Source organism: Nerophis ophidion, linkage group LG23 (assembly GCF_033978795.1).
Source record: "Nerophis ophidion isolate RoL-2023_Sa linkage group LG23, RoL_Noph_v1.0, whole genome shotgun sequence".
Lineage (NCBI taxonomy): Eukaryota > Metazoa > Chordata > Actinopteri > Syngnathiformes > Syngnathidae > Nerophis > Nerophis ophidion.
The window spans coordinates 18,244,348-18,258,313 of record NC_084633.1 but is presented as its reverse complement, the minus strand read 5'-3'; the positions used below and the strand labels follow the sequence as shown (position 1 = coordinate 18,258,313).

Here is a 13,966-nt window from a genome sequence, read left to right as displayed (position 1 = left end):
CCTCGTAGATTGTTATAGTAACAATGGGTTAAGGTTTGTCAGTGTGCCATGTGTTACCCAGTTTACCCTAGGGCAACAACGTTAGTATATGTTTGATGAAACAAGATTATATGCAGGAGTGTATGTATATATATGTACTCTATGTGTATATGTATGTTTGTACCGTGAATGTATATGTACACGTATATGTATGTTTGTAAAGTGAATTTATATGTATGTGTATATGTATGTTTGTAAAGTGAATTTATATGTACATGTATGTGTATATGTAAGTTTGTACAGTGAATGTATATGTACACTATATGTATGTTTGTAAAGTGAATTTATATGTACATGTATGTTTGTACCATGAATGTATATGTACATGTATGTGTATATGTATGTTTGTACAGTGAATGTATATGTACACGTATATGTATGTTTGTAAAGTGAATGTATATGTACATGTATGTTTGTACCATGAATGTATATGTACACGTATATGTATGTTTGTAAAGTGATTTTATATGTACATGTATGTGTATATGTATCTTTGTACCATGAATGTATATGTACATGTATGTTTGTAAAGTGAATTTATATGTACATGTATATGTATGTTTGTACAGAGAATGTATATGTACAGTATGTGTATTTGTACAGTGAATGTATATATATATATATATATATATACAGTGAAAGTCTATGTACATGTATGTGTATATGTATTGTACAGTGAATGTATATGTACACATATATGTATGTTTGTAAAGTGATTTTATATGTACATGTATGTGTATATGTATGTTTGTACCATGAATGTATATGTACATGTATGTGTATATGTATGTTTGTACGGAGAATGTATATGTACAGTATGTGTATTTGTACAGTGAATGTGTATATATATATATATATATATATATATATACATATATATATATATATACATACATATATATATACACACACACATACAGTGAAAGTCGATGTACATGTATGTGTATATGTATTGTAGAGTGAATGTATATGTACACGTATATGTATGTTTGTGAAGTGATTTTATATGTACATGTATATGTATGTTTGTACCATGAATGTATATGTACATGTATGTGTATATGTATGTTTGTAGAGTGAATGTATATGTACGTGTATATGTATGTTTGTACGGGGAATGTATATGTACAGTATGTGTATTCGTACAGTGAATATATATATATATATATATATATATATATATATATGGGTGTGGGAAAAATCACAAGACTACTTCATCTCAATCATCAGGAGATCTCCTGATGATTGAGGGAACCCCTCATGAAACAGTTCTGTAGCGATGAAGTAGTTTTCCCACACCTACATATTGCGCTCTACCATGGTATCGAGCACTATTCTCTGGATAATCCAATCAAGACACATATACATACATACATACATACATACATATACATATATATATATACATACACATATACACACACACACAGTTAAAGTCTATGTACATGTATGTGTATATGTATTTTACAGTGAATGTATATGTACACATATATGTATGTTTGTAAAGTGATTTTAGAAGTGCATCTATGTGTATATGTATGTTTGTACCATGAATGTATATGTACATGTATGTATATATCTATGTTTGTAAACTGAATTTATATGTACGTGTATATATGTATTTGTACAGTGAATATATATATATATATATATATATATATATACATATTATGTATATATATATACACACACACACACAGTGAAAGTCTATGTACATCTATGTGTACATGTATTGTACAGTGAATATGCGTTTGGATTTAGGAACTTTGAGTGTGTAGGTATGTACAATATTTGTGTATGTATGTGGGAGCGTAGGTACCTATGTATGTATGTATGTATGTGAGTATACATGTGTATTTGTATTACGAAAAAAACATTTCAACATTATGCTTTTTTAAATAATAACAGACACGCTTTTAAATAGATTTTAAAAAAAATACCTTCAGTGCGATTTTGTGTTTTGTAGGAATACAGAATTTGTATTCCCGCTGTAGGTGCACATGCATTAAAAGGAGGAGCAAGGCTACGTTTAATTAGCCGTTTCGCACTTTAATTCCACAACATGTGGATTGTGACGATCATGCTTTAATTTTTCAAAGATGATGTACATGTTGTGCAAGTTAATGGTCTTCATATCTCTGCACGACAAAGTTTTAACCTTCTCTATTTACTTGCAAAAATGTAACCCCCGTGTTAGGCTGCTGTCCGCACACGCCTGCATTCGAACCACGACACCATCGCCGGCGCTTACTCTGTTTACGACTTTATGATACCTAAGCTGTATGAACCCGGCGATGGCCTCCCTTGTCAGTCCTAACACAATCCGGCAGATCGGCTTGATTTCTGCTCCCGCTTGCTGTAAACGTGTTGTATGAAAGCCGGGAAGCAACAGCACCCGGCGGAGGCCAAGCGGCTACAATATTGCGATATTAACGTCACTCCTGATGGCTTTGCTCATCAATCTATTTGCAGAGCTGGTGAAGTGTGAAAACAAGGAAGTGGACCGCTGGGGGGGGGGGAGAGATTGGACTATCATAGCGATGCTGCCTCTCTCATTGGCTGTGTGAGCGTGGATGCAACATAATGACAATGTGGGGAGCGTTACAGTATGTTGCCGACGGCAACACAGCTGCTTCCGACGCGCCGCGGAAGGCTGCATGTTCGCGTTTGGTTGTGACACATTGCATTGGAAGTGTCATGTCGGGTTGGCAGAAAAAAATAAATTAATTAATTAAAAAAGTGAACAATAGATGCCTGGAGCATCCTAGCATTATGCAAATGAGCTTGTTAAGGACTAGTTGCCATGGAAAAAAGAGGTAGGGATGCTCAGCAGGAGGCTTTGCAACTCCACTTGGACCGGAAATCTTCTAACTTTATATCATTTGTCTTAACATCTGCGAGCACCCTCAATTATGTCTTATTTTGACATTAATTACAATGCTCTTTAACGTATTTTGCGGAACATAGGGCGCACCGGATTATAAGGCGCACCGCCGATGAATGGTCTATTTTCAATCTTTTTCATAATAAAAAAAAAAAAAATGTTGCTAGGCAAAGTTCATGGGGCTAAATCTCATCAGCCCCAGAGGCCAATGAAAAAAATCCCCAATTGTTGCTAGGCAGAGTTCACAGGGCTAAATCATATTAACGCCAGAGCCCAATGAAAAATCCCCAATTGTTGCTGGAAAGAGTTCACAGGGCTCCATCATATTAACCACAGAGGCCAATGAAAAAAATCCCCACTTGTTGCTAGGCAGAGTTCACAGGGCTAAATCATATTAACGCCAGAGGCCAATGAAAAACCCCCAATTGTTGCTAGAAAGAGTTCACAGGGCGCCATCATATTAACCACAGAGGCCAATGAAAAATATCCCCACTTGTTGCTAGGCAGAGTTCACAGGGCTAAATCATATTAGCCACAGAGGCCAATGAAAAACATGCCCAATTGTTGCTAGGCAGAGTTCACAGGGCTCCATCATATTAACCACAGAGGTCAATGAAAAATATCCCCACTTGTTGCTAGGCAGAGTTCACAGGGCTCAATCATATTAGCCCCAGAGGCCAATGAAAAAAATCCCCAATTGTTGCTAGGCAGACTTCATAGGGCTAATTCATATTAACGCCAGAGGCCAATGAAAAATCCCCAATTGTTGCTACAAAGAGTTCACAGGGCTCAATCATATTAACCACAGAGGCCAATGAAAAATATCCCCACTTGTTGCTATGCAGAGTTCACAGGGCTAAATCATATTAACGCCAGAGGTCAATGAAAAATCCCCAATTGTTGCTAGGCAGAGTTCACAGGGCTAATTCATATTAGCCACAGAGGCCAATAAAAAAACAAAAAAAACAATTGTTGCTAGGCAGGGTTCACAGGGTTAATTCATATTAGCCACAGAGGCCAATGAAAAAAATCCCCAATTGTTGCTAGGCAGAGTTCACAGGGCTAATTCATATTAGCCACAGAGGCCAATGAAAAAAATCCCGGCTTGTTGCTAGGCAGAGTTCACAGGGCTCAATCATATTAGCCACAGAGGCCAATGGAAAAAAAAAACAATTGTTGCTAGGCAGATTTCTCAGGGCTAAATCTCATCAGCCCCAGAGGCCAATGAAAAAAATCCCCACTTGTTGCTAGGCAGGGTTCACAGGGCTAAATCATATTAGCCACAGTGGCCAATAAAAAAAAAAAAAAATTTTTGCTAGGCAGAGTTCACAGGGCTAATTCATATTAGCAACAGAGGTCAATAAAAAAAAACAAATTGTTGCTAGGCAGAGTTTGCAGGGCTAAATCATATTAGCCACAGAGGCCAATGAAAAAAATCCAAACTTGTTGCTAGGCAGAGTTCACAGGGCTCAATCATATTAGCCACAGAGGCGAATGAAAAAAAAACCCACAATTGTTGCTAGGCATATTTCTCAGGGCTAAATCTCATCAGCCCCAGAGGCCAATGAAAAAATCCCCACTTGTTGCTAGGCAGAGTTCACAGGGCTAAATCATATTAGCCACAGAGGCCAATAAAAAAACAAAAAAAACAATTGTTGCTAGGCAGGGTTCACAGGGTTAATTCATATTAGCCACAGAGGCCAATGAAAAAAATCCCCAATTGTTGCTAGGCAGAGTTCACAGGGCTAATTCATATTAGCCACAGAGGCCAATGAAAAAAATCCCGGCTTGTTGCTAGGCAGAGTTCACAGGGCTCAATCATATTAGCCACAGAGGCCAATGGAAAAAAAAAACAATTGTTGCTAGGCAGATTTCTCAGGGCTAAATCTCATCAGCCCCAGAGGCCAATGAAAAAAATCCCCACTTGTTGCTAGGCAGGGTTCACAGGGCTAAATCATATTAGCCACAGTGGCCAATAAAAAAAAAAAAAAATTTTTGCTAGGCAGAGTTCACAGGGCTAATTCATATTAGCAACAGAGGTCAATAAAAAAAAACAAATTGTTGCTAGGCAGAGTTTGCAGGGCTAAATCATATTAGCCACAGAGGCCAATGAAAAAAATCCCAACTTGTTGCTAGGCAGAGTTCACAGGGCTCAATCATATTAGCCACAGAGGCGAATGAAAAAAAAACCCACAATTGTTGCTAGGCATATTTCTCAGGGCTAAATCTCATCAGCCCCAGAGGCCAATGAAAAAATCCCCACTTGTTGCTAGGCAGAGTTCACAGGGCTAAATCATATTAGCCACAGAGGCCAATGAAAAAAAATCCCCAATTGTTGCTAGGCAGAGTTCACAAGGCTAATTCATATTAGCCACAGAGGCCAATAAAAAAAAAAAAATTGTTGCTAGGCAGAGTTTGCAGGGCTAAATCATATTACCCACAGAGGCCAATGAAAAAATCCCCACTTGTTGCTAGGCGGAGTTCACAGAGCTAAATCATGTAAACCCCAGAGGCCAATAAAAAAAATCCCAAATTGTTGCTAGGCAGAGTTCATAGGGCTAAATCATATAAGCCCCAGAGGCCAATAAAAAAATCCCCAATTGTTGCTAGGCAGAGTTCACAGGGCTAAAACACTCAAACTTTCAAATGCTTAAAACTCAAGTTATATTGCACACTTTTTCACTTGAGCACACATTCTGTTTATTTGCGTAGCAGTTAAGAGCGCAGGTGAGAAAAATTGCTTTAAATTTACATAATTTTCATCAAACCACATGTGAGACGGGCATCACTTTTCCTTTTTTTTTCCACCCAAGCGCAATTTCTCACATCACCTCTTTAAAAAATAGTGCATAGCCTCGTTTTTCCATCAGCGACCAGACACAGAACCTCGTGTTCCATTTCTGATATGAAACTAATTAATTTGGATGTCTCCTATTAAGCGGCTGACCTATTTATTATAGCCCCTCAGATGGTGATGAGCTCACCACTGAAATAGTTACTATTGTGTTGTGTAGACCTCCACCAAGGCTTAAACAGTCATATTTGTTCTGTATCTAATGGGACGAGATATAATACGATCATACTGTAATTAAGTTTTTTTCTGATATCTAAACAAAAATATAGCCTTTTTTTTTCCATATTAGAATTATATGGCTGACAAATGTTTAAAATACAAACCCCAAACCAGTGAAGCTGGCACGTTGTGCAAATGGTAAATACAAACAGAAAATGATTTGCAAATCTTTTTCATTGTATATTCAATTGAATAAACTGCAAAAAAATAAATACAAAAATTATATTTGAACTGTAAAACTGTTATTTTTTTGCAAATATTAGCTCATTTGGAATTTGATGCCTGCAACATGTTCCAAAAAAGCTGGCGCACGTGGCAAAAAAGATTGAGAAAGTTGAAGAATGCTCATCAAACGCTTATTGGGAACATCCCACAGGTGAACAGGCTAATTGGGAACAGGTGGGTGCCATGATTGGGTATAAAAGCAGCTTCCGTGTAATGCTCAGTCATTCACCAACAAGGATGGGGCGAGGGTCACCACTTTGTCAACAAATACTTGAGCAAATTGTTCAACAGTTTAAGAACAACATTTCTCAATCTGCTATTGCAAGGAATTTAGGGATTTCACCATCTACGGTCTGTAATGTCATCAAAAACTTTAGAAATTCTGGAGAAATCACTGCATGTAACATTGAATGCCCGTGATCTTTGATCCCTCATCAAAAAGCGACATCAGTGTGTAAAAGATATCACCACATGAGCTCAGGACCACTTCAGAAAACCACTGTCAGTAACTACAGTCCGTCGCTACATCTGTAACTGCAAGTTAAAACTCTACTATGCAAAGCCAACGCCATTTATCAACAACACCCGGAGACGCCGCCGGCTTTGCTGGGCCCGAGCTCATCTAAGATGGACTGATGCGAAGCGGAAGAATGTTCTGTGGTCTTATTATTGCTCATACTTTAACTTTTATTGTTATTACTTCCGCACGTTTCTCTTAGGATGAATACGAGACGAACCGGCCAACAAACCCCCACATATGTTACACCGTCAGAAAGGCTTTAAGTTAGGAACTTTTCGTGTTTCCAAAAAAAAAACTTTGAAAATGGGCCAATTTAATGGGTACATACCCTTTTAATGGACAAAAAGACCGAAAGACAAGATGACCTCCTCTTGTAGCTCAGCCATTTTTTCACGTAGCTCGGTGCTTAATGTCTCATTTTGTTCACACACTTGTCTACTTTAACCTTGGCTAAAACATTTTTACGTCCTATTTTTTCGGTTTTGGCTGGGTGGCCTTCGGAAGGAAGGCTCGCTCCATTTCTCTTTGTGTACAGTCAGACCTAAAACTCACGACTTCGGACACTCGGCGACATGTTCAAAGTACGGCGGATTACGACGACCCTCGGTCAGAGGTCCAGGGCACAGATAGCAGGCCCATTAAAATTTTTAGTGGGAATTTTCTAAATTACTGCTTATAACATTATCTCTGCACATCCATTAACCCCAACAACCCCTGTCTGTCTCAACAAGGTGTTGTTTTTAGAGGGGAACATTATCACAATTTCAAAAGGGTTAAAAACAATAAAAATCAGTTCCCAGTGGCTTGTTGAATTTTTTGAAGTTTTTTTTCAAAATTTTACCCGTCCCGGAATATCCCTAAATAAAGCTTTAAAGTGCCTTATTTTCGCTGTCTTCGAAACCACTATCCATTTCCCTGTGACGTCACACAGTGCTGCCAATACAAACAACATGGCGGTTACCACAGCAAGATATAGCGACATTAGCTCGGATTCAGACTCGGATTTCAGCGGCTTAAGCGATTCAACAGATTACGCATGTATTGAAACAGATGGTCGGAGTATGGAGGCAGATAGCGAAAACGAAATTGAAGAAGAAATTGAAGCTATTGAGCGAATAGCTATTGACGCTATTCGGCCATAGCGTGGGTGTACCTAATGAAGTGGCCCATAGCATGGCTGCCTTATTAGCATCGCCGGTAAAATGTGCGGACCAAACGATCAGGACTTTCGCATCTTGTGACACTGGAGCAACTTAAATCCGTCGATTGGTAAGTGTTTGTTTCGCATTAAATGTGGGTATCTAGTTTCAAATGTACAAACAGCTAGCGTAAATAGCATGTTAGCATCGATTAGCTGGCAGTCATGCCGTGACCAAATATGTCTGATTAGCACATAAGTCAACAACATCAACAAAACTCACCTTTGTGATTTCGTTGACTTAATGGTTGCAAATGCATCTGCAGGTTATCCATACATCTCTGTGCCATGTCTGTCTTAGCATCGCCGGTCTAATGTGGAGACACTCTGGTACATTCAATGGGGGTCTGGCGGCAGATTTCTTGCCAGTGGTGCAACTTGAATCCCTCCCTGTTAGTGTTGTTACACCCTCCGACAACACACCGTCGAGGCATGATGTCTCCAAGGTTCCAAAATATAGTCGAAAAAACGGAAAATAACAGAGCTGAGACCCGGTGTTTGTAATGTGTTGAAAATGAAAATGGCGGGTGTGTTACCTCGGTGACGTCACGTTCTGACGTCATCACCACAAGACCGATAAACAGAAAGGCGTTTAATTCGCCAAAATTCACCCATTTAGAGCTCGGAAATCGGTTAAAAAAATACATGGTCTTTTTTCTGCAACATCAAGGTATATATTGACGCTTGCATAGGTTTGGTGATAATGTTCCCCTTTAAATTATCCTACTCAGTAAGAGCACGTGTTTCTCTCTCATATACACATACATACATACATACATACATACATACATACAAATAGGGTGTTATGGGCTAGGAACAGAAGACTAGTTTCAACTCGGAGAGAGAGGCAGAGCTTGAATTGTAGTTTGGTTGACACCGTGTATTAAAGAATTAGTGATGGACAGCAGACACAGTGGGGCAAAAAAGTAAATAGTCAGCCAGCGATTGTGCAAGTTCTCCCACTTAAAATGATGACAGAGGTCTGTAATTTTCATCATAGGTACACTTCAACTGTGAGAGACAGAATGTGAAAAAAAAAATTCTAGGAATTCACATTGTAGGAATTTTAAAGAATTTATTTGTAAATTATGGTGGAAAATAAGTATTTGGTCACTTCAAACCAGGAATATCTCTGGCTCTCACAGATCTGTAACAACTTCTTTAAGAATCTCTTCTGTCCTCCACTCGTTACCTGTATTAATGGAACCTGTTTGAACTCGTTATCTGTATAAAATACATCTGTCCACAGCCTCAAACAGTCAGACTCCAAACTCCACTATGGCCAAGACCAAAGAGCTGTCGGAGGACAACAGGAAAAGAATTGTAGACCTGCACCAGACTGGGAAGAGTGAATCTACAATAGGCAAGCAGCTTGGTGTGAAAAAAATCAGCTGTGGGAGCAATTATCAGAAAATGGAAGACATAGAAGACCACTGATAATCTCCCTCGATCTGGGGCTCCACGCAAGATCTCAACATTGATCTTGCAGCTCAATCCGTCAAAGACCAAGGAGCTGGTCATTGACTTTTGGAGGTCGAGTCCACGGTCACGACCTATAGTGATCGAGGGAGTTGAGGTACAGACCGTGGACTCGTTCTGGGTGGACAATAAACTGGACTGGACTGTCAACTCGGACCACCAGTACAAGAAAGGACAGAGCAGGCTGTACTTCCTCAGGAGACTGCACTCCAACATTTGTAGAAAACTCCTGTGGATGTACTACCAGTCTGTGGTTGCCAGTGTTCTGTTCTACATGGTAGTGTGCTGGGAGGGGGGCAGTACATCTAAGAAGGACAGCTCCAGACTTGAGAAACTGATCAGGCGGGCCGGTTCTACAATGGGAATAAAACTGGACTCACTGGTGACGGTGGCAGAGAAGAGGACTGTTGACAAACTAGTGAGCATCCTGGATGATGCCAGTCACCCTCTGCATAGTGTTATCAGTAGCCAGAGGAGCCTGTTCAGTTCTAGACTGCTTCATCCCAAGTGCAGGACTAATAGACTCAAAAACTCCTTTGTCCCACACGCCATTAGACTGTACAACTCCTCTCTGGAGCGGGGGGCCGGGGGTACTAGGATGACAGGGGATGCAAAACAATAACAGTGCAATACGTTTTCATATCATGGTCACTACTGCCTACTTTGTCTTGTTATATTCTTATTTTACTGTTACTTTATTATCATTGTTGCTGTTTATTTTTTATTCTTATTGTAATATTTCTCTATTTTGTTTCCATTTAAACCCCCATTATTTACTTTATTATTATTATTATTTTTTTAAATTGATCTCAACTCTGTACACTGCTGCTGGAATTTTATTTTCCTGAAGGAACTCTCCTGAAGGAATCAATAAAGTACTATCTATCTATCATCCCGTGGGGTCAAAATGATCATGAGAACGGTGAGCAAAAATCCCAGGATCACACGGGGGGACCTGGTGAATGACCTGCAGAGAGCAGGGACCAAAGGTTACCATCAGTAACACACTATGCTGACAGGGAATCATATCCTGCAGTGCCAGACGTGTCCCACCTGCTTAAGCCAGTGCATGTCCAGGCCCGTCTGAAGTTTGCCAGAGAGCACATGTGAGACTCTCATGTGGTCAGATGTAACCAAAATACAACTTTTTGGTATGAACTCAACTCGTCGTGTTTGGAGGAAGAACAATACTGAGTTGCATCCCAAGAACACCATACCTACTGTGAAGCACGGGGGTGGAAACATCATGCTTTGGGGCGTTTTTTCTGCTAAGGGGACAGGACGATTGATCCGTGTTAAGGAAAGAATGAATGGTGCCAAGTAGCATGAGATTTTGAGCCAAAACCTCCTTCCATCAGTGAGAGCTTTGAATGGTTGACTAAATATTTATTTCCCACCATAATTTACAAATTCTTTAAAATTCCTACAATGGGAATTCCTGGATTTTTTTTTTCACATTCTTTCTCTCACAGTTGAAGTGTACCTATGATGGAAATTACAGATCTTTTTCACCATTTTAAGTGGGAGAACTTGCACAATCGGCGGCTGACTAAAGACTTTTTTTGCTTCACTGTAAATACACACAATGAGTTGAATGGAAGAAAAAAACATGAGTACTATATACATATATACAATTCCATTTAAACTAATCAGTGTCTCTGGATCTTGTTCAAATCTCAGCTCAGACTTAATAATTCTTGGAAAAAAGGATGGCAGCAGAGTCCAAGTGCTGCAGGTAAAAGGTGAAAATTGTAAAGGGTCGGCTCGAGAGCCTCCTACCAGTCCAGACAGAGGTGGTGAGGTTCCTGGCTGGAATCTTCCAAGACCGATCCTTGGACTAGATGCTTCTTTTCTTTAGCTCGCCATCAAAAAGAGAAGCCTGGCCTGTGTAAGAGCCAGAACCATTCTTATAAATCCATGTGGACACAAAATATCTTCCTTAAATAACACAAATTGCATTATCATGTATTCATAATATATTATTAGTATTCATAATATATATATTCAATAATTTCTAGTTCTTTCCTTAATATTGTACAATATATATCAAGGGTGTCCAAAGTGCGGCCCGCAGGTAATTTTTTTAACAGCCCCCACGGCACGTTTAAAAAAATAAGATTGAAAAAATGTTCAAACATAAAAAGTTGTATAAGAGAACAAATGGGTGAAATGTAACAAGAAAATGTTGCAATGTTTACTCTAATAACACAAACTGCAGGCTGTTTCTTTCTTTAAAACATAATAATGAATCAAAATCAATTTCGTTATGCATTATTGACCAATTCAAGGCTCCAATTATGTCATGTTAAATATTCCCCTTTGAGATATTTTTTGGGGGAAAATGTTGCATATTTTATGTTTGCCATATAAAAAACTGAGCTGTTTTTTTAAAGAAGTGTCATGCTTGGACTGTGGATGTTTGTGCTTTCTCGATGCAAGGATGATGTGGGACGAGTCAGGCATGAATGTAAGTACATGATATTTATTAAATAAACAAACAAACTACAAAAAGGCAAACCAAGGACGCGCTCTGTGGCGGATAAAAATCTATACTAAACTCAAAACAAAACAGCACAACGGCATGACTATATACAAATAAACAAAAGATTCTATCTATGGCAGGGGTGCCCACACTTTTTCTGCAGGCGAGCTACTTTTCAATTGACCAAATCGAGGGGATCTACCTCATTTATATATATCATTTATATTTATTTATTTATGGAAGAGACATTTTTGTAAACAAGTTAAATGTGTTTAATGATCATACAAGCATGTGTAACACATATAGATGTCTTTCTTTCACAGAGACAAGAATATAAGTTGGTGTATTACCTGATTCTGATGACTTGCATTGATTGGAATCAGACAGTAATGATGATAACGCCCTCATTTTCAAATGGAGGAGAAAAAAAAGTTGTCCTTTCTCTACAATACCACATGAAAGTGGTTGGTTTTTGGCATCTACTTCATCCAGCTTCCATACACTTTACAAGAAAAACATTGGCGGCAAATTCCGTAGCTTGCTTGATTGACATTCACGGCACCCGAGGGTCTTGTGAGATGACGCTGGCTGCTGCCAGTTCATTATTATGAAAAAATGACAGAGAGGAAGGCGAGAAACACTTTTTATTTCAACAGACTTTCGCGCCATCCCTTCCGTCAAAACTCTAAAGGCCGACTGCACATTTCCTATCTTCACAATAAAAGCCCTGCTTCATGCTGCCTGCGCTAACAAAATAAGAGTCTCGGAAAACTGGCGTGCACAAGCGATGTGCACGCCAGTTTTCCGAGACTCTGTATTTAGTTAGCGCAGGCAGCATGAAGCAGGGCTTTTATTGTGAAGATAGGAAATGTGCAGTCGGCCTTTAGAGTTTTGACGGAAGAGACGGCGCGAAAGTCTGTTGAAATAAAAAGTGTTTCTCGCCTTCCTCTCTGTCATTTTTTCATAATAATGAACTGGCAGCAGCCAGCGTCATCTCACAAGACCCTCGGGTGCCGTGAATGTTAATCAAGCAAGCTACGGAATTTGCCGCCAATGTTTTTCTTGTAAAGTGTATAGAAGCTGGATGAATTAGATGCCAAAAACCAACCACTTTCATGTGGTATTGTACAGAAAGGACAACTTTTTTTCTCCTCCATTTGAAAATGTGGGCGTTATCATCATTACTGTTTGATTCCAATCAATGCAAGTCATCAGAATCAGGTAATACACCAACTTATATTCTTGTCTTTGTGAAAGAAAGACATCTATATGTGTTACACATGCTTGTATTATCATTAAACACATTTAACTTGTTTACAAAAATGTCTCTTTCATAAATAAATAAACATAAATGATATATATAAATGAGGTAGATCCCCTCAAGTTGGTCAATTGAAAAGTAGCTCGCCTGCAGAAAAAGTGTGGGCACCCCTGTTATACAACCTGTCGTCAGGTCCGCATTTCCTCCATACAAACAGCGTGCAGGCCCACTCGCATAACATATGCGGCTATTACACACACATAAGTGAATTTAAGGCATACTTGGTCAACAGCCATACAGGTCACACTGAGGGTGGCCGTATAAACAACTTTAACACTGTTACCAATATGCGCCACACTGTGAACTCACACCAAACAAGAATGACAAACACATTTCGGGAGAACATCTGCACTGTAACATAACAAACACAACAGAACAAATACCCAGAACCCCTTGCAGCACTAACTCTTTCGGAGCGCTACAATATATTTTGATATTTACCTCAGAAGGCTGCATATAGAAAAGATGCATTAAATTTGTATTCAAATTTTATTTGATATGCCATTGATATCTTTAAATTATTATTATTATTATTTGAAACTGGATTTTGCATGTGACTATAAAGTTATATAAGCCTTGCTTGTTCAATATTCAATGCAAAACTTGTTTGGGTCCCTATTAAAAGGTTCATTTGTTCAACCTTGGCCCGCGGCTTTGTTCAGTTTTAAAGTTTGGCCCACTCTGTATTTGAGTTTGACACCCCTGACCTACATGCTTAAATTTTTCCGTGTGCGGCCCTCAGTGG

At 39.0% G+C, this 13,966-nt stretch overlaps 2 protein-coding genes across 5 annotated transcripts in view; one reads left to right on the top strand and one right to left on the bottom strand.

The window, feature by feature from the left end:
• The window catches only part of zgc:161969 (uncharacterized protein LOC569044 homolog), a 151,570-nt gene that overhangs the window by 72,333 nt on the left and 65,271 nt on the right, over positions 1-13,966 (bottom strand). For all 4 annotated transcript variants that reach the window (XM_061885084.1, XM_061885081.1, XM_061885082.1 and 1 more), the window contains one exon: positions 11,198-11,302. The gene's annotated coding sequence lies outside the window, so the exon portion shown is untranslated. The remainder of the gene's footprint in view (positions 1-11,197; positions 11,303-13,966) is intronic.
• cacng4b (calcium channel, voltage-dependent, gamma subunit 4b) overlaps positions 1-13,966 on the top strand; it is a 100,228-nt gene that overhangs the window by 52,092 nt on the left and 34,170 nt on the right. The window lies entirely within an intron of this gene.